At 24.6% G+C, this 20228-nt stretch overlaps 1 protein-coding gene across 1 annotated transcript in view; it reads right to left on the minus strand.

The window, feature by feature from the left end:
- The window catches only part of LOC114120936 (uncharacterized), a 40280-nt gene extending 20952 nt beyond the window's left edge, over nucleotides 1-19328 (minus strand). Inside the window, exon 1 of the mRNA XM_027983040.2 lies at nucleotides 19063-19328. The gene's annotated coding sequence lies outside the window, so the exon portion shown is untranslated. The remainder of the gene's footprint in view (nucleotides 1-19062) is intronic.
- Between the last annotated feature and the right edge of the window lie 900 nt (nucleotides 19329-20228).

A 20228-nucleotide genomic window follows, 5' to 3' on the forward strand; every position in this document is an offset into this window, starting at 1 on the left:
TTTCTTAATTTCCATATGCTTTTTAGGCATATTTCTTAATTTTAATAGGATTTCTATGTTTGTTCAATATTTTCTAAAAAAAACTGTAGTTTTCTTCTAACAATTATGGTTTTATTATTTTGTTTTTAATTATTTAACGTACACCGTATCATATCTATATATATATTGCAAAAACGTCTCTAAATTAAAAATAAATAAATATAATTTTTTAAATAACTTTTATTCTATATTTTTATTTTTAGATTGAAAAATTACAATCTTTGAAAATCAGCCAACTACATTTACAGCTACTTAATTAATTTTTTTTTATATTTAATACATTTATTTTACATATTTTATACAGTTTTTTATACAGCATTTTCAAAATATTTTGTTTTGCATATTTAACATTTTTCGTGCATATTTTGTAAATTTTTTGTGCATATTTGCATGCATATTTTGTCATTTTTAGCTCCTACAACTTCCGAGCCCTAGTTATAACCTACAAAATCAATTAATATTTTGAATAGATATCCGGGATCGTATAAGTGCACCGCTGATATACGTCGGGTTATGATACCATGATACTTATACAGTATACACCCTAAAAATGCGCACAGTTATAAATTGAAATATTCATTCAATTCGAGATTGTGATAGTCGTTGTTTTGATTTTTGCATTTTGATAAGTAGGTTATGTTTTTTTGATAAACCGACAATACCTATAGGCTATAGGGAAAAAAATAGTGTAAACAAATTCGTCGTTGCTGGCGCCAATCTGTTAATTGCATAGTCTAACAAGTTGGCTGTGCCTCGGGCTTGATTGTTTCGAGAATTCTGAAGGCACGAGTCAATACCGTCCGAGTCAGCGAAAGAGAACCATCCCGAAACGGGTTTCGCAAGATTTGTTTAATTGCACCGCTGTATATATTATTATTATTTAATTTCGATTTTTTTTTTAGCGAGAAAATATAACAACAACAAAATGTAACATCCACTATATTACAAAATGAGTAAAGGTACTCACAATAAAATATATCTTCCCGCTATTAATCAATCGCATGTTAATTCAAAAAAAAAAATCTTATTTGTCCAACTATAAGTTAATATACAAGATAATTTTTAAATTTTTGAGTAACAAATGAAAATGTATTTAAACAATAAGTTAACAGTTCGAAGTTTTTAAAACTTTTAATTCGTGAAATAAAAACTACTGAAATCGATTAAATAATTTAAAAATAGATTACCCTTGGTAGCATCTTAATATATTTATGAAAATAAATAGGTCATTGAACTATCGTGACATAACTATTGATCATAAGTTTAAATTTTTAAGTTATTTTAATACGAAGGGCACTTTTATTTTTTATTTATTTTGTTATACCTTAAACTTTTACAAACTAGAGTCTATCTTATATTAAATAATATAATTTAGATAATACTCGTAATAGGCAACCATTTGAATTGGTCATCAAATATTCAAAAATTAAATCACGTAAGGCAAATATAAGTATAATTTAGGTGACTGTTATTTTCTATTACCAAATAATAATGAATAAATAGTTATTTAATACTATTAATCACCGTAAAATTATTTTTTATAAAATATAAAAGACATATTAATTTACTTTTGCAAAATCATGATTTTTTTTAAAAATTATTATAATTTACAAGTAGGTGTACTCTGCAAGAAAGTTTAAAAAAAATATGATTTATTTGGGTTCAAGTAATTTAGGTAAAAAAAATATTATAGTGAATCTACTATTGAAAACATTTTTATAATGTTTTGTTATTTGTTAAAATATTATAATTTAAAAACACTCATAAGATACAAAATACTTATAAAGGTGGTGCAAGTTAGTAATCGTGACATGAGTCATCAAAATATAAAGAAAACAATAATTTGTAGATTATAGATTGTTGACACGAGTAGCACAATACAAATAATATGATCAAGAAGAGAATCAAACAATAGCTGGTTGGCAATCACGAGTGGACACTTTCTCTTCAAGGACGAGTATCGTGCCAGATTGCAAAATATAATATAAATAATATATAATACAGCATAACATTAATAGAGTCTTAAAGGATTAATTATTAAATGATATGGTAGGTTTGTTCCGATTAAGAATTATAATATCTACAATATATCATAGTAAATATTTTATTCTATATAGTCATTATAGGTAGCTAAAATTATAAACATATTGTAAAATTTAATGTAAAATATTTCATAAGTAATAAGTTATTAGATATTAAAATACTATAAATTTACCGATAATTTAGATTATGTAAACTACAGTAGTCAAATTATGAATTTCTAAAATATTTAAAAATTTGAAAATTAAACAAGATAAATATATTCACCTAAATTTACAATATTACAGTGAAAAAGTCATAAAAACTGTAAGCATATTTTTTTATTATCAAAATACTCAGATACCTAGTTTATATATTCTTACATTTTTGAAATAATATTCATAAATTTATTTCTTCTCAAAAGTTTTATTGACTGGTTTATTATAATACATAATGTATTATACATTAATAAACTTAACTATTAAATAAAAATGAACGTTTATATTTTTTTTATACTTATATTATGTTATATACATTGTATAGTTAATAAGATAATATTATCTTAATCAGTTTCATCAATTCAAAATGTTTTTGTTTAATAATACGTAGATTCAATGAAACATAATATTATAATAATATACATTTTAAGAACGTTATGCAAAATATTAAAAATAAAAATTTAGTTTATAAATACTGCTACCTACTAATTAAGTTTAAAAATTGTTTTAAATTTCTATATTGAAAAATAAATTATCAAATAATAAATAATAAATACTAAAAGTTGAAAATACGTACACCTTATAATAAAATGTACAATAAATGTATACTGTATAGGTACCAATATTGTATAATAGGTAATAACTGTTATGACTTAGTTGATGATTTAAATTGATAGATTACCTATCTTTAAATGACTTATAATTTTCCAACTCGGTAAAGAAAATACTGATATTTTGATCAATTAATAATTAAATTAAAATAAAAAAGCACTTCCACAAAAATATAAAGTATACTAGGTATGACGTTATTATAATATAATTACAGGTAGGTACTTCCGAGGAATGTGTGTGAACTTTGTTTTATATAAATTGCCTCAAGTTTCGTGACTTCTATATAGGTTTTAGTTATTCAGAAATGATCTCTGGTATATCCATGGACGTGACTGTTTTTTAGAGCAAGCAACAATAATATGACCACAAATTATGCTTTAAATTATCCTTGTGATGGATACCTTCGATTTATAAGAAATTATTTGCGTTTAATTAAAATTAATTGCTGCCTTTAGTTGGCCTAAACTGTTTTTCGTGTAATCTTGAAGATCACGGTTCTAATTTAAAGTAGGTAAGGCAAATCTTTATTACGATTCATATATCGATAGTAATTTATGATACACAAGGTATAATAATAATACAATTTTAAATATAATGAAAGCAAATATCCATCCTTCAGTATTAACACATCTATTTTAAATCCTTAATAACTTCCGAAAATATAATAATGATGTGCATTCGAGATATGATAGTTTGGAAATTAATATTATATGTGTAATATCATGATTTGACTTATGAATAATATCCATCTGTGTACTTATAACAATAACTAAAATAATTAATCCTTATTAGTTAAATATAATATATTTTCATATGAACATAAAATTTCGATCCTTTCAAATCTATATTGATCCAAATCCAAAAATTGTTTTTAAATTAATTTTAATTCGCATAATAATTCAATACCTATCATAATATATTAAATAAATATTTAAAGTATTTAGATGAATATTTTAGATAAATATATAAGCGTTATTGTTAGAAATGATTATTAGAAATTTACATATCATTTTTATTTTTTTAACATCAATTACTTTATTTGAATTTATTTTTACAACACTGAACGTAATATCAATCATATCACACATTTTTGTTATCGACTTAACAATCATAATAAATCAAATGATATTTGAAAAGCACTTGTATGCAATTTACAGTGTTTACGATTCAGCAGTAACAGTGGCATTATTATTATCAATGTTTTATAAAAATTCGTAAGCTACAGAACTGCCCTAGGACATGATACTGCTTATGTTGAAAAATATTGTATAATATGTACTTTAAATGAATAATGATCGATGCGATGATTAATGGAATGGACGGATCATTTGTTTCCTCCTGGTCAGTAAATCAGTCAAAGTTTCACACCGATAAAATCTAGTTTATACAAATAAAGAGAACAATAATATACTTCTATATTTATATACATGACCGACGGCGGCTTACTTTCATTTTATTATTTTTCATTATTTGTGCTTCGAGGGGTAATACGTAATGTATAACAAAAAAAAAAAAAAAATGATGAACAGAAATAAGTGTATAACATTTATTTACAATTAGCTTATACATAGACCCATAATCGAAATTGTTTCACGTCGCGCGTCGTCGGATATATTATGCACAGTTTTTTAAAAACTTTGAGAGAATTTTAACTTGCAATAAACGATGTCAAATTTTTAAAGAAAGTAATTCAATGTATTGCTGATTTTTCGACAAATTATTTAATTTATATGCTTTTTAATTTTTTAATAATGTGTTTAATGTCTATTATTTCAAATTACTGTTTCAATTTATGTACCTTTATCTGCAGTTAACATATATTTTTATTATTTAAAAATTAAAACTGTTAAAAGATCAACGCTTGCATATTAAGCTATTGTTAACAATTATCTACAACATAAATAGTGTATATTTTATGATTAAAATAATATTTTTCACATTGCTAACATTAGTAATTATTTTTGATGCAGTTATATGAAAAAAGTGCATTGATGTTTGAAAAAAAAAACTTGAGCAAGTATTTAATAAATTATGTGTACTCAATGTGTAACCATAAATATATAAAATATTTTTAAAATTAAAAACGATAAAATAAATATTCAAACTTGAATAGAACTTGTCATTATTGTAATGATAACCAGTATTAATATGAATAACATTTTCATTATACCTGAGTTATAAAATCAATATCATGATATAATATCGATCATGACGTATAATAAATAGATCATTGTTCATTTATCTTTCTTGAAATTATAAATTATAAACTATACAGGAGAAAGTTGTGAGAAAATAGTTCGATATTTCAGCAAACGCAAGTCGCAAGATAGTTAAACATATTTCAAATAATTCTTTGTGTTAACATTAGAGTATTGAAAAGATTAATATTATATTTGTACCTACATATTACTGATCACATAATATAATTTTTTTTTATATTTTATGTTTTGAGTCAGGTTATTCTTCAATACCTACTGGCTACTGGCTACTACTTACAGTAAATATTTATTCTATTTTTTAGAAAAACATAATATTATACACCATTATTATACTATACTGTATAGTACACTCGTATTTTACATTTTAAAAATACAAGTAAAAAAAATATATTTATTATTTTAACTAGGTACTCATTAGACGATAATGCATTTTAACAATATTCCACTCTACTAAATAACAGGGATATTGTTTTGAATTTTCAATATTTCAATTGCTAATAATAAAAGTATTTAAGTAAATTATTAACTATTATAACTACTATAAATGAGCATCAACTATGATAATATTGTAATTTTATGAGTATGAATCACTTCAATGATTAATATCTATGAATAGTGTGTTTGATGTATATTTTTAATAAAATCTTTGTAAAACCATTAAGGATGAAAAAATTTCTAAGAATAAAAGTCATATGTTTATATGTAGATATTACGTAAGGATTTTTAAGCAAAGGATTTACTATTTCATAATTGGACCCAATAAAAATCTAGAATCTTTAATTTTTTTGATATTTTAAATAGAAAAATTATAAAATGCAACCATAATAAATAATAATACGAATAATTGTAATAATAGTTACACACGTTTATTAAAGATAATTATCTAAATTATTGGTAATGATAGAACATGTGCGTGTTTGTCAGCTTTTTATTTATCCGACAGTTCTATGTATCTAAACATTTGACTGAAATATCGTTCGGTGTTTAGTTTATTAGTCTGTTAAATGAATCTTAAAAAAATTGACTTCGTTTTATATGCATTAAAAATAACATATTATTTAAAACGCATTCGTTATAAAAATATTTGTTGTATCTTATTACATTTAGTCTCAACAAGGACATTGAGTAATATACATGTTACATTTCTAACGATTTTTGTCATTTAAATTTCAATTATAATGATAACTGTTGATAATATGACATTGGGCTTACACAGTCTCTCTCCTAGCTATCCAATTTCGGCTGCCAATCCCATGAGCGTTCTTGAATAAATGTCACATTGTATTCCACGAGGATAGCATAATATTAAAATACACCATTAGTCCATATGATATATAAATATAATTATTGTGCAAGTTATGTATAAATACATAAATAATGTAAATTTTAATATTAACACACACGCGCGTTGGCATAATGATAGTTCGAAAATATTGCGATTTGATATCCATTTCTAGCACCGTATTAATTCAAGTATGCATCCATGCCCATTTATTATGTTTGAATATACTACAATTTGCAATAATTCGATGGTTAGGTTATGGCTATTATAAGTACACTTATACGTATGTATAATAAATAAATTATAACGCTTACCTAGGTATATTGTGTTTGGACACAACGTAACTAGATCATTACGATAAAAATGTGTTCAGAATTACTAACCGGTTGAATGTGTGAATTATTTTAATATTCTAGAATCTAAAAGAATTATTAATAAATGGGATCATAGTAATAGCAAAAACAAAGTTTATTATTACGCTTATTATATTATGGTGCAGTATTGTATCGATTAAACATTACATTAATACAATTTACTTAATACCTAATAGGAATAATAAATTGAAAATTTGCGAGCACTTGAACATCTAGCAGCGATTTTTTTTTTTTTATTTATGTGTACTTGTCCATATCATAATATCATATTGTATTTTACAAAAATAAATAGTTTAACTCTAGTTTTTTAAAAAAATGTATTTTTATATTTTTATTTAAAAAGTCATCAATGAACTCTCAAATATTTTTGAGTAAAAGTCAATTAATTTTTTTGTGTTTTTACAATTATTATTTCGTTTAATAACACAAATTATGTATAGAACGTAAATATTTTGTATAATTGTATAATAAATTATTTGTATTTGTAATTTTAACAGAATAACAGATAAAAAACCTGATATTAAATTACGTCTCAATAGCATCTTACATTTAAACCCAATTATTTTGATTGTATAACAAATTACAATATAGTTAATAATTTTATAACTATTGATCAATAATCAATAAAAATTTATACTTTATACTAAAAATTATAATATTAAAATATACCAATACAATAAAATAAAATGCTAACACCCTATAATAGATTCATAAATATAATTCAATTACGATTAATGAACCTATATAATATTTAATCGACTATTACGTGAGTATAATAGTGTGTTTATTGTATGACCAGGTAATAAATTATTCCAGTACTTATTAGAAAATATATTACCTACTATTGTAAAAAAAAAAAGATTTTGTGGAACAAAATATTGAGAAACACTTTTTTAAATAAAACATTACAAGTAGATAATTGTATATAAAACAGTAGATAAAGGTTTATATAAATATCAGAAAAAATATTTACTTTTATTTTAAAAATAATTGTTTTTAAATATTCATTATTCAGTAAAAAATTACTTACAAACTTTATCCCATATTTAATACTATACTAATACACTATTTAATTAATATTACACTATATCAGCTTAAAGCGTTAATACTTATTAGTATAATATAGTATATTTGTATTTATTATTACATTTATTATTATATTAATTATTATTTATACACTTAAATAATATCAGAGACGTTACGTAATATGATAATAATAATTTTTTTTGTTTTAGAAATAAATTCCAATTACAATTAATCAAAATGACAATATGTGTGTGTACTATGTAGGTAAATAGATACACATACATAATGTATATTGTCACATGGTATGTTAGAACTTTTTAAAAATAAAATATAACATACACTTTGTACTTTTTAGTTTTATATTCTCTATAAGTACAATTATTTAATATTATAATTTATACATTTTTTTATTTTCCTTCTACATTCTTCATATAATATAATGTGTCAAATACCATAATATGTCATGGCTAATTGCCATAGATACCTCGCATAACTTAAAATAATAATGAAAAAATACAATTTGAAATAAAATTAATTATATAATTTTATATTATATTGACAAAAAATGACAAAAAAAAAATGATGCTAGAATTGTTATTGTATTTTGTATATTGTCTATATATAAGTAAATAATTTATATTCAAATTTAAAATTTATTAGTGGCTTAGTGCTTGTACAGTAGCATACAATAGGTACCTATTTGTACCTTGCATGTATTTTTCAAGTTACATTGCACTATTATATTGACCTTAATAATTATAATTTTAATTGCTTAGTTTCATTTGGTGTATTATTATTTATTAGCACACTATAAATAAAATATAAATAATGAATACTAATGGATTCCAGTTATAATAGTATTTGATATTTTAAATATTTATGGTTCAACAACGTTCGTATCAAAATTATAAACAATTAAAAAAATATAATAAATATTATATCCATCAATCAAAACCTTAGCTTTATGATTGTTAAGAAATAGTATGGCTCTATCAGGATTTTAGTGTTAGATTAGATATCTTTTACTAGTTATTTATTAGGAGAAAAAAGGATCTTTGTATTGAATTATAAAAAGTGGTTTTTATGTCACTTTATAATAATTTTCTATAATTCATTACAAACTTTTCCCATTAAAGAACGTTATATTATTTTAATTTGATCGCTATAATCATAAACAATAGAGAAATTTTACGAAATGTAAGCAAATGAATCGCCCTAAACGATGTAAGTATCTATATAAGTACCTATAATTACTGTACCGACTATACTCTTATGTAACTAGCGTTCGACCGCTCAATACTTTGTGATTTTAATATGCAAACACACAATGTTGAGTCAACTGCAAGACATTATTCTCGCACATTCAATATTATTTGTGTTGCATTAACTATAGTTAATAGATATAACACGATCGACTGTCTCGGGACCATCGTTTATGCGTATTTAGATATAAGATATCGTAACCGTAATATTGCAAAATCTTATTAGAATTATTCTACACATGTGTGTATTAAACACGTATATTCAGACAATATTATGGTATGTCTATTTATGAGTTATTTTATACTTTGTATTGAAGACCAGTTTATATATTTTGTACAATGTAGGTATTATATATAACGAAATTCCAATTAAATTATTGTATTGGCTTTATTGCCCGGATTTTTAGCACACATTTTTGTATATCGTATATATTTTATAACCTTTTCCAATCGTTTAACAGCAAATTTGTATAGACATATAGTGTTCCTATTATTACTTCTATTACTTACAATACGTGTAAATATTCTATGTAAGACGAAATTAAATTACATTTCAACTATATGATGTAAAAAAAAAACTATTATACAACGAAGTATATGGTACCTACATTATAATAAATAGAAAAATAAGTATAAACGAATTACATTTTAATAGTTGACTTTATAAATTATACATCGATGTCGTATTGACGTATTGTTGTGATGTGAGAACTAAAGACTATATGTTAAATTGATATGATTATAATATCTGACGTAAATAGTTTTAATGAGTAGGTATAGAATATAATTTTTTAAATAGTATAAATATTACATTAAAAATAATCTAACTAAGTTGATACATATTTTAAAATTAGGTAGAAAATATCCCTAATATTTTTGTAAAAGACTTGTATATACAATATACATCTAATAAAATACAAGTATACACGTTTTTTAAGTATTGTCTTGAAAAATAAAATAAAGTGTGTGTAAGAATAATATAATAGTTATTTATATTTTACAAATTTTAGGATGAAAATGAAGGAATGAAGTTGAATTAATATTAAAAAACAATTGTAATAATTGTATAAGTATTTGTGATATTGATATAGCCGATATAGTTCTAATCATTTAAATACTCTGTGGCTTCTATTATGAAGTATTGAAGTACCTATATAGTTGAATAGTTGGAGAATATTTATGTATAATTATATACAATCGCAGTGCCTAGGATACTTAAACCATGAGGATTTTTTGGCGTACTGGCACTGCTAATACTGTTATGCACCAGAACAATGAAGCTCATTGGAGATTATTGTGTAGGATAATATGGGTTCGGTTTTAGATATGGCATTCAAATATCAAGGAAATGGCTCATAGTTAAAAATCTATTGAATACGAGGAATGATTATAAAGGTATTATGATGGTTTGGTGCGTATAATCGTGAACAATAGTGGTGGACACCGATAGTAACAATCTATAGCTTCTTTAAAAGTTAAATTCCGAAATCAAATAATATTTATATTTAGATGTATTCATTTTTTTTTCTATGGTTACATTTATGACCTTGAGAAAAATTGAAATAAAATTATTGTTATAATATTTATAATAAAAATGCAATGATGAAATTATTAATTAACTTATAGTGTTATATAAAGATATTCTATTAACAGTAAATAGTCATCATCTCTATAAACATTTACGTTAAAAAAATATAGTTAATTCATTTAAATTTTACTTATAATAATACTATAACAGGTATAAGATACTATGTTGTATATATACGTATATGCTAATGAAGTTTTTAATGCAAAAAACTGTTACTATGATAAAACAACATCATGTATTCATAATGTTAAATAAATATAACTAAATAATTATCTTTCTATTTAAAAATACTGTAGAATTCACTAATTAGTGCCTATACTTTTTAGAAATAATTTGTCATAAAATAACTAAAATATTTGGAATTTATATAATTTATAAAATAAATTATCGTAATTAAGAATTTTTATCCATTAATATTTATTTTTGTATGATATTGGTTATTTTATTTATTCTTTTTTTTTTTGATATTTCTTTCATACTTTAAATGTTATAAAAATAATTTCTGAAAAAATATAGCAATATACCATGACTATGATAATAACCCATTTTAAGAAAATATTTTTGATACTTGTTGAGGAAATCGTCTTCTTTTAAATGCAATAATTATAACATAGTATAGCCAATATAAGTAACATGTTTGAAGTTTGAGCCATCTTTAATGAATCAATCATTTATCAGTAATCCAGTGATATTCACTACGTGTAAAGAATATTAACTATTTTTTTATTAACTAGTAAATATCTAGATACTTGAAATCATAAAAAGTTCATTCAATCAGGGTATCATTTGTTATTATTAAAAAATAAACTGATTTTTTTAGTACGTAACGTATGTCCATAACTTTTTAAAAAATTAAGAACAAAATTAACAGCTCTTACTCATTTTTTTTACTACCTTTAATTCTAACACACAATAACTCAAAAATCATTATAAACTACCAAACATCACTTTATCTTTATTATTTAATAAAATCATGAAACAACCCAAAAGCTATAACATACGCAATATGTTATATTATACATAGTATAATAAACTTTAAAATAAATTTGATTAATTTTTTGAATATAGTGACATCGTGACGGAATTTAGTCGAATCAGAGGTTTGCGAAGTGATCCATTATATGAAACAAATTATTAATTTTTTTCATAATACAATAATAGTGAATATTTTATTTAAAAAATATTCAACTGAAATTTTTTTTAACGAGTTTCAAGTAATTGTTAAAATATGACTGCATCCAAATTAGGTTAGGTAAGAAAAAAAAACAACAACAATACTATTTTGTCACAACCTAGTTGCAAACTTATCAACTTATCAAATAGAAACCAGTTTTGTACTTGTTTTTGTTTAGTTATAGACTATAGAAAACTTTATGATCAATATATTATAGTAATATATTTGTTACGGTAGGCAAGAGCTGTGGCCGTGGCTTTTATTATATCGTGCATTAATTTTAAAAAGATGTTCAAAATGGACATTTCAAGTTAATAAATAAACGAGAGAAATATATGGAAAAAATATTTTATTAAAGACACTATATATATAAATAAGTTAAGTGATACATCAAAACACAGTTTGAAATGTTACCATGTTGGTATACGAGATTTTAATTGCAATTTAAAATTGAAATATTGAATTTACCCATATTATGTGCATTAGATGATGGAAAATAAATAAGCAACAAAATATTTAGTATCTATAAACACAAATTTATACTACCTATATATATCAACACTGACAATTTATTCTACTTCCGACGGGGTATGATATTGTTTTAGTTTATTGTCATTAACAAATAAATAGATTGATAAATGTTAGACATTAGAATAAAATATCTTAATTATAATCACTATTAGATGTTTTAAGTAATTTAATATATAATACTTAAATTTTTTCCATATTCTTCAATTTGAGAAAGTAGCTAGTATATTGTCTACATTTAACATAATTACACACAACACTGAGTGTTTTAACTGTTTATTTTTGTTTGTTAAGAAAATAATTGTTCACATTGTTCTTCATTAAATTACGAACAATGCATAGTTTGTAGATTTTAAAGGTTAAACTTATAAATAATAATTACTCATTTTGATTAAGTTAAGCGTAATAGTAACAAAATATATGGAAATCTTATCAAATTGTTTGACATAGCTATAAATGCACAGTATAATATATTTATACATAGATGCTTTACAAAATGTTTTTTATATAGTTAACTAATAAAATACAATAAAAGTTTTCCGTTTGTATCATAACGTTTTTAAGATGATTTTATGAACATTAATTTTATGATGTAAACATACTCGTATAAGACATGTCAAATTTTTTACAGCATACTATAAATATATAAATGTATGTTTATTACATTCATACATATATTATGCCTAGTCAATTTAGTAAGTAGTTTGAAAGCAATGTAGTGTTTACGCAATAATCAGGTTTGAAAATAAACTTCCGACAACAAGTTAACTCCCCCGCTTGGCTGACTCTATACATACTCTACTGACTTGTCCTCTGTTAGTGTATTGTAGGACGTATTCACTATTGTATACACATAATTCTCGTGGAAAATATACGGTTAATTGTTATTTATATAAGGCTATGCGATCATGTGTTCTACTGAAGATGTTTATCCGAGCTTCAAAAGCAAACACGCGGGTAATGATTATTAAATAACAACTTGTTTGGGACATACAACAGTCAACGAGTCACGATAGACAAGTCAGGTTCATTACAATAAAATTCGTGTATTCAGAAAAATATGGACTTAATAATAATATAACTTAAGTCCATAAGGACTGGTTGGAAGGGGCTTTATCGTGACTTATCTAAATATCGCTATGATTATTTTTATTTTCGAGTATTATGCAAACTTTTGAATGATGCTGATATGTATTGTCTTTAAATATTTTTGAAGTGGATCATCGTAAATAAAACAATACGACACAACGAACCGATCATTGTTTAGTGAATTGTAAATAAATGACAATAGTGATAACCGTAAAGTGAGATTAACATGAACACTTGACTCATTCTTGATTGTCACACAATTTGAGGATAACGCTAAGACATATAATTCCTACATGTTACATATAACAATGTGAACAAATTACATGTTAAGACAATGTGAATAAATACTTATATAAGGTGTCTGAATAAGGTTTACACTAAGGACATCTGAATAATAATCCTCTATATTTTGTCAGTTCAATTGTACCCCAATTCAATGTTCTAATATAAAGAAATATAAATTTATAAAAAAAAGCAAAAAAAAAATGAATGCACCTAAAATCCGTTAGGTATTTATTATTTTTATTGAGTGTAACAATATTATAATATAAATTTACTAATACATTATTATCATTATATAATTTATTATATTTTATTTCTAATGTTAAAATATTAATTTATCTTCTACATACCAGTAGTTCGTAGTTTCGTTCTAAATTTAGATAACTTAGTCAAGAAAACACCATATAAATATATAATATATGTATACAATTTAATTAAGAACATAGATGATTTACTATGAATATTATACTTGGAATATTTTAATCTGCAGAAACTATAAAACTGTTTATTGTATAATTATATAATATATACGTAGATATTAAATACGATATCCATTTAAATATTGAAGATAAATAAGTAAATTTAAGTAAAATATATTAAATTCATGTTATATTTTTAAGAATCTTAGATTTATTTTTTACTGATCAATGGCATGACTTGTATTTTAAGAATTTTTTTTGATACTCTAATAAGTAATAAGTATCTAACTGAAATACGATTTTTTTAAGATATCCCAATTAAATAACGATCAAAGTCTTATCTGTTTTATATTAATAAAAATTATGACGGGTCTATAAAAAAAAAAAAAAAAATTGCTGTGATTTATTATAAAGTCATTTTAGAAATAATAATATGATCTAAGATTTTAAGAAAAACTAGTAAAAAGAATCATAATGTTTGACGTGTATGTATTTTTCAAATAATTTTATTGTGTTTATATGATGAGAATTATAAATTATTATTATTATTTTTTAACAATATTATTATTACATATTAATTACTTGGGCGTCAAATAAATAACTATAATGCCACGGCTGTCAGCACAAGGTTCTCAAGACCTCTGTATTCAAGGTGTTGATGTTAAACTAAATTACATACGTTTACTAAACTTGCAGAGACCGCTCGTCAAGGGAATACGAGGGAATATATGAATGATTCGAGCCACTGATAACATATAATATTATGGTCATTCAGTACATCAACGTAGACCGAGGTCAAGGGATTTTTACTTATCAAGAATCAGTGATGCCCATTGCCTTAAAAAGTATTCACACAATCATTATTTTACACGGAGATCTAAACGAATTCATAAATCGCGTGTATCCCGTTATTATTCAGCTTGTGTAATATATTTTTATTTCACATTATAGTATCGGAAAAAATAATACATATGTTTCCAACACTTATGTACCTATATAGATATAAGATCATAGAAGTGAATTAGATCCGTAGTATACTAGTATACAACATGTATAATATTATATATTATAATAATATAAATCTATTCGTGTTATTTAATTAATTATATTTAAATGGAGCACTTCGTAAACGGAAAGTATAATATTAGTAAATAGATAACTATCCGAAGAATATTTACTCAATATGTACCTATTGAGATACAACGTTTCAGATAACAAGAACACGCTGTGTCAAATTCGTGCACAAAATTATAGAGATAATCTTATATAACTCATAAACGATTTGATGAAAGTCGTTCATCGTTATTTGTTATAAATACGCTGTATATTACTATACAAGTATAATATGAAATCGTAAATAAATTTTCATTTTAAAATGTATTACTTATTTATTATTTTGACAACATAAATTATTAGCCAAAAATTGTATAACCTTTTACAACAACTACATGAAAATGAAATAGTTAAATAAATAATAAATTATATAATTCAAAACATTATTTAAATTATTCACGCTCAAAACATATACATAGCATATATTATAATATTATAAGATTAATAAATGTATTATAAGTAGTATTTTTTCCAAATTTCGAAATCAAAATCTCGAATCATTTTTTTTTTAAACATGTTTTTGTGATTTCATTTTTAAAACCTATAGTAGGTATATAAGAATTGGTATATTAAACTAGACATAAGTTATGTTGACTGTTCGTGCATATAGAAGACACTAGATTGCAGCATCTAACATAAAGCATGAGATATATATTTCAAACAAGAAAATATGTAATAGAAATAATAATATAGTTTTAAGTTTAAATAACATTTGAATAAGCTAATTGGACTCAAATATTATAGTGAATGACAAGATATTTTTTAATGAAATAAAACTATATCATTATACCTTTTCTACGAGATGACATACTTTTTGTCCCGTAATTGTGTTAAATGTAGTTATGTAACCGTAAAATATATATTTTATAGTTCTTAAAAAAATGTTATTCCTTGTCAATCAGAAGCGTATATAAAACAAAACTTAACAATGCAATTGTTCATAATAATATGTACATATAAATTAAAAATTAGGTATAATTATAGCTAGTTTATTTAGGGTTTTTATAATAATTATATTCATTTTTATTTAAAATTGGTTTCTTGGTTATATTATAAATTATAGCTGTTAATAATAAATATTTTTTATTTTTTTATTTAGTCATGGATATTATTTATACGAAAATAAAAAAAAAAAATAAATAATATGTGTAAAAATATACAATGACTAATGTACATAATTAATAAGTTATTAAATCACTCGATGAAAACTACTTTTAATTTTAATACGTATAGGAACCTTATAAATAATATAGAAATGCTTAATATACTTCAATATCTCACTGTTTCGTCATATTTATATAAAAAGGAATAGAGATTTGTATTATTTTTAAATAATATCATTTTGGCAGACTTGGGTAGTATTCTGAATACTGTATTCAGAATACTTTTTGAATACTTTTTTAACGTCCAATCACACTTAAAAAATAATTTCATTACTTTTTTTGTCATTGAAGCTTTTGCACTTGTGTATAATTATAAATAAAACGAGATTATTATTTATTTATTTATTTTATTTTTATTTATTCTTCAAGAAAATATAATATTCATTTATAAACAATAAATTGAAAAAAATATATTTTCGTCAATGAAATCTAAATCTACTAAAAAAAAGTATTCGAAAAATATTTGGAATATTTTTTGTGAAGTATTCTAAATACTTGGAAATATTATTATTATAAAGTATTCAAATATATATTCTGAATACTTTTAAAAATGTTTTACCCAAGTCTGAATTTTGGTAATAAAATATAAACATAAAAACGCAAAATTTTTCAACATTCTGTGTAATAAATTTTTAATTAAAAATGTTGCTCATATCAAAATTTAATATTTTAGATATACATTATGATCACAGCGTTTTTTAGTTTTTATTTATGTTATTTTACGTATGTGATTGATCTTATTTTTCTAAACAATTATTTAAGCACGAGAAAAAAAGAAAAGAATATAATATATACGTTCATAATCTTCTTAAATATGGTATTCAGTTATAGTGGCCATAGGTGCATAATATAATATAATACTACGGTAAATAAACTACTTATAATATTATATTATTACATAATAAGAATTAGTATGCAAACAGTATATGTTATATTACAATGTAAGAACTAGAGACTCTCACTATTGATCAAAAATCAAAATACAATGTTAGTACATGTAACAATCATATACCAACGTCCGAGCTAAAAAATAATATCCATGTTCAATATGTTTTTCTGGGGAAATATTAACGAATAAAACTAGAATAGTAAATTGTCGTAGAAATTGTGATCTAGTATAACTCAATATCTCTATAGTAACCAGTACTGTATAATTATATAAATTTTGTTCATTAAATTTAGAAAACACGAAGTTAAACATCTTCAACATAATTTTGTGCTTTAATAACTGGGTAGACTTGAATAATTCAAATGTATAATCAGTATACTTTTTGATAAATTAATTTTGAAATAACTGCAGCGTATCACGTAACAAAACCTAACCCGATCCTGTAGTATAGTGTGCACAATAGGTACCTACACATCATATTACCTAAATGTTTATTGTTATTTCTTGCAAACACTCATACACCGCATCGTAATATTTGTAATATGATAAAATAATAATTCATAGTTTTCTATTACAGTGTCTTTACTTGAATAATCATAAATACGAGACTAATTAGTTAAATAAATGGAAAATCGTTTCGAATGGTTTTTGAAGGACTTACCGAAATTTCATTCAAAATCCTTCTAAATCAGTTGCCGTTGAGGTAGTTTTTCTCACACATACCAAAATTATTGAAAAAATCGAAAATTACACTTTAATGAACAGACAATAGACTCAACGATTTGTTATAATGTTGGACTATGAGCAACTTTCAGAGCACACCTTCTATCCAAAAGAACGAAGAGAGACAATGATATATTATATGATACAAAAAATTATAATAACACATTAGATACGAATAATACGTATTATGTGATATTTACTATACCCATTAGGTGCAAACCGTTTAGAAATGAATACTTAAGTAGCGAGACAAATTTTCAGACATAAGCACATTTGAACTTTTAATATTTATTCAAGTTGTTTATAGTTAAAAAATAAATTATTATTATAATTTTATCGATATCATACTTTGTACGTTAAAAAAGTGTGTTTTAGATTTAAACGATGGAATTAAAAATATAGGTTATGATTTAAAAGTAATAAATAATCTGGATAATATTATAAACCATAAGAATTGCTCGTAAATACAAAACTTACAGTTATTTAAATATATTTACTACTTCACCGTTAAAATAGGTAAATAACTATAGCGCCGAACTTAATACACGGCTCATACAGAATATTTGTCGTCGTAAACGACGTAAACTGAAAATATGATATAATTGATCAAGACGATAATTATTAATAACGTGAAATGAATTACTATTCCATTATCGAAATCCGGATGTTAGCTATATAGAATCCTAAGTGCATAGCGTACTTAAACCTCTGCGATTTGAGCCTATGCCTTATATTATGCCGTATAACTCGACGTGACATGGGAATGCGGACTGCAAACTCGTGTTAACGGTTTGAGATAATAATATTATATATCGATATATTATATTGACTCGATCGTTTCGGTACACAGTATCGATGTCTTAAATCTCGGACCATTAAAAAATTTATCATAACAATATTGCATACAACCCTTCTCGGCCGACCCGAGTTTTTCAATAACATACGAGTATACCTATGTATATACAACCCAACGACCAGCGGTACAATACGAAAAACCAAAAATCCCATTAGAAATTCCGAAATGGTTCGGCGGCCACACTTACTTTATATAAGTATCGAGTCTCGCACACACGACTTGTGTATGCACCCGCGTAGGTGTGTGCGTGTGTGTGGGCGGTCGTAGTGCGCGCGCCGGCAAAAAGACGATGACGACGAAGAAGTGCTTTTTTTTTCAAGTGGCGTGGACCGTATTCGCGACCGACGAGGAGCTATTGTCCAGACGTGATATCGTAACGGACTGCGGCGAATCGGACTGAGCGGCTTAGCGGGTGACACACGCCCGGCACAGCGCACGAACGCCGTGCGGTTTAAGAGGCGGCGGTGGCAGTGCGTATATTGCCGTTCGTCCGGCGGCAGTGGACGCCGTTTGTCCGTGTCCGTCCGTCCGTCTGCACGATAACGCGTATGACGTGGTTACGATGTTACGTCGTAGCGGCGGCACCTTCCCATCGTGCACAGGGTGATTCACCGGACACGCTCGCGACCCGTAGTCGTCGTTCTTCTTAGACGACGCTATATAGAGCACGACCAGACCCCCTTTACATTTCACTGTTTAGTCGGACAATTTTCTGAAGACATCATCAACACAGTCATAAATCTAACGAGTAAAGTTTAATTTTTGATTTATTCGAATCTCTGTATACATCACAACGATAGGACGATAGATAACGGGTTTGGAAGATGTGTTCGAGTGTATTAATAATAAGCGTAGATATCCGATATTACGTAGGTAGGTATTATTATATATTATAGTTTATATTTCTCTTAATCATTTTTTGAATGACTCTAAATTATATCCTTGATATAATTACTTTAATAACTGAAGAACTAGCAGCTGCCAGCTAGTTTGAATTTGTTAAACAGAAATATTTGTACCGATACATGACGTTCCTTAAATATTATGAAGAATCTCATGAATTTGAAAATGTAGTCTTAAAATATATATTTGAAAATTCTAAGTGTTAAAATTCGAATAAATAATAAAAAATGGTTGTGTAGTATGCTTGTTGAATCACCCTGTATAATATTTTATTATACACGGAACATGATTTACCATCTATATGGTTATATTATGTAGTATTGTAGTGGGCCCGCAGGCGAAAATTCGCTGACGTTTGCCAATAGGGACTGAAAATATATTTCGGTCAAGCACCTCGCACCATCAAAAATCTGAAAAAATTAACCACCGAGTTTCGAAACGCGTGACGAA

This window comes from Aphis gossypii, chromosome 3 (assembly GCF_020184175.1).
Source record: "Aphis gossypii isolate Hap1 chromosome 3, ASM2018417v2, whole genome shotgun sequence".
Lineage (NCBI taxonomy): Eukaryota > Metazoa > Arthropoda > Insecta > Hemiptera > Aphididae > Aphis > Aphis gossypii.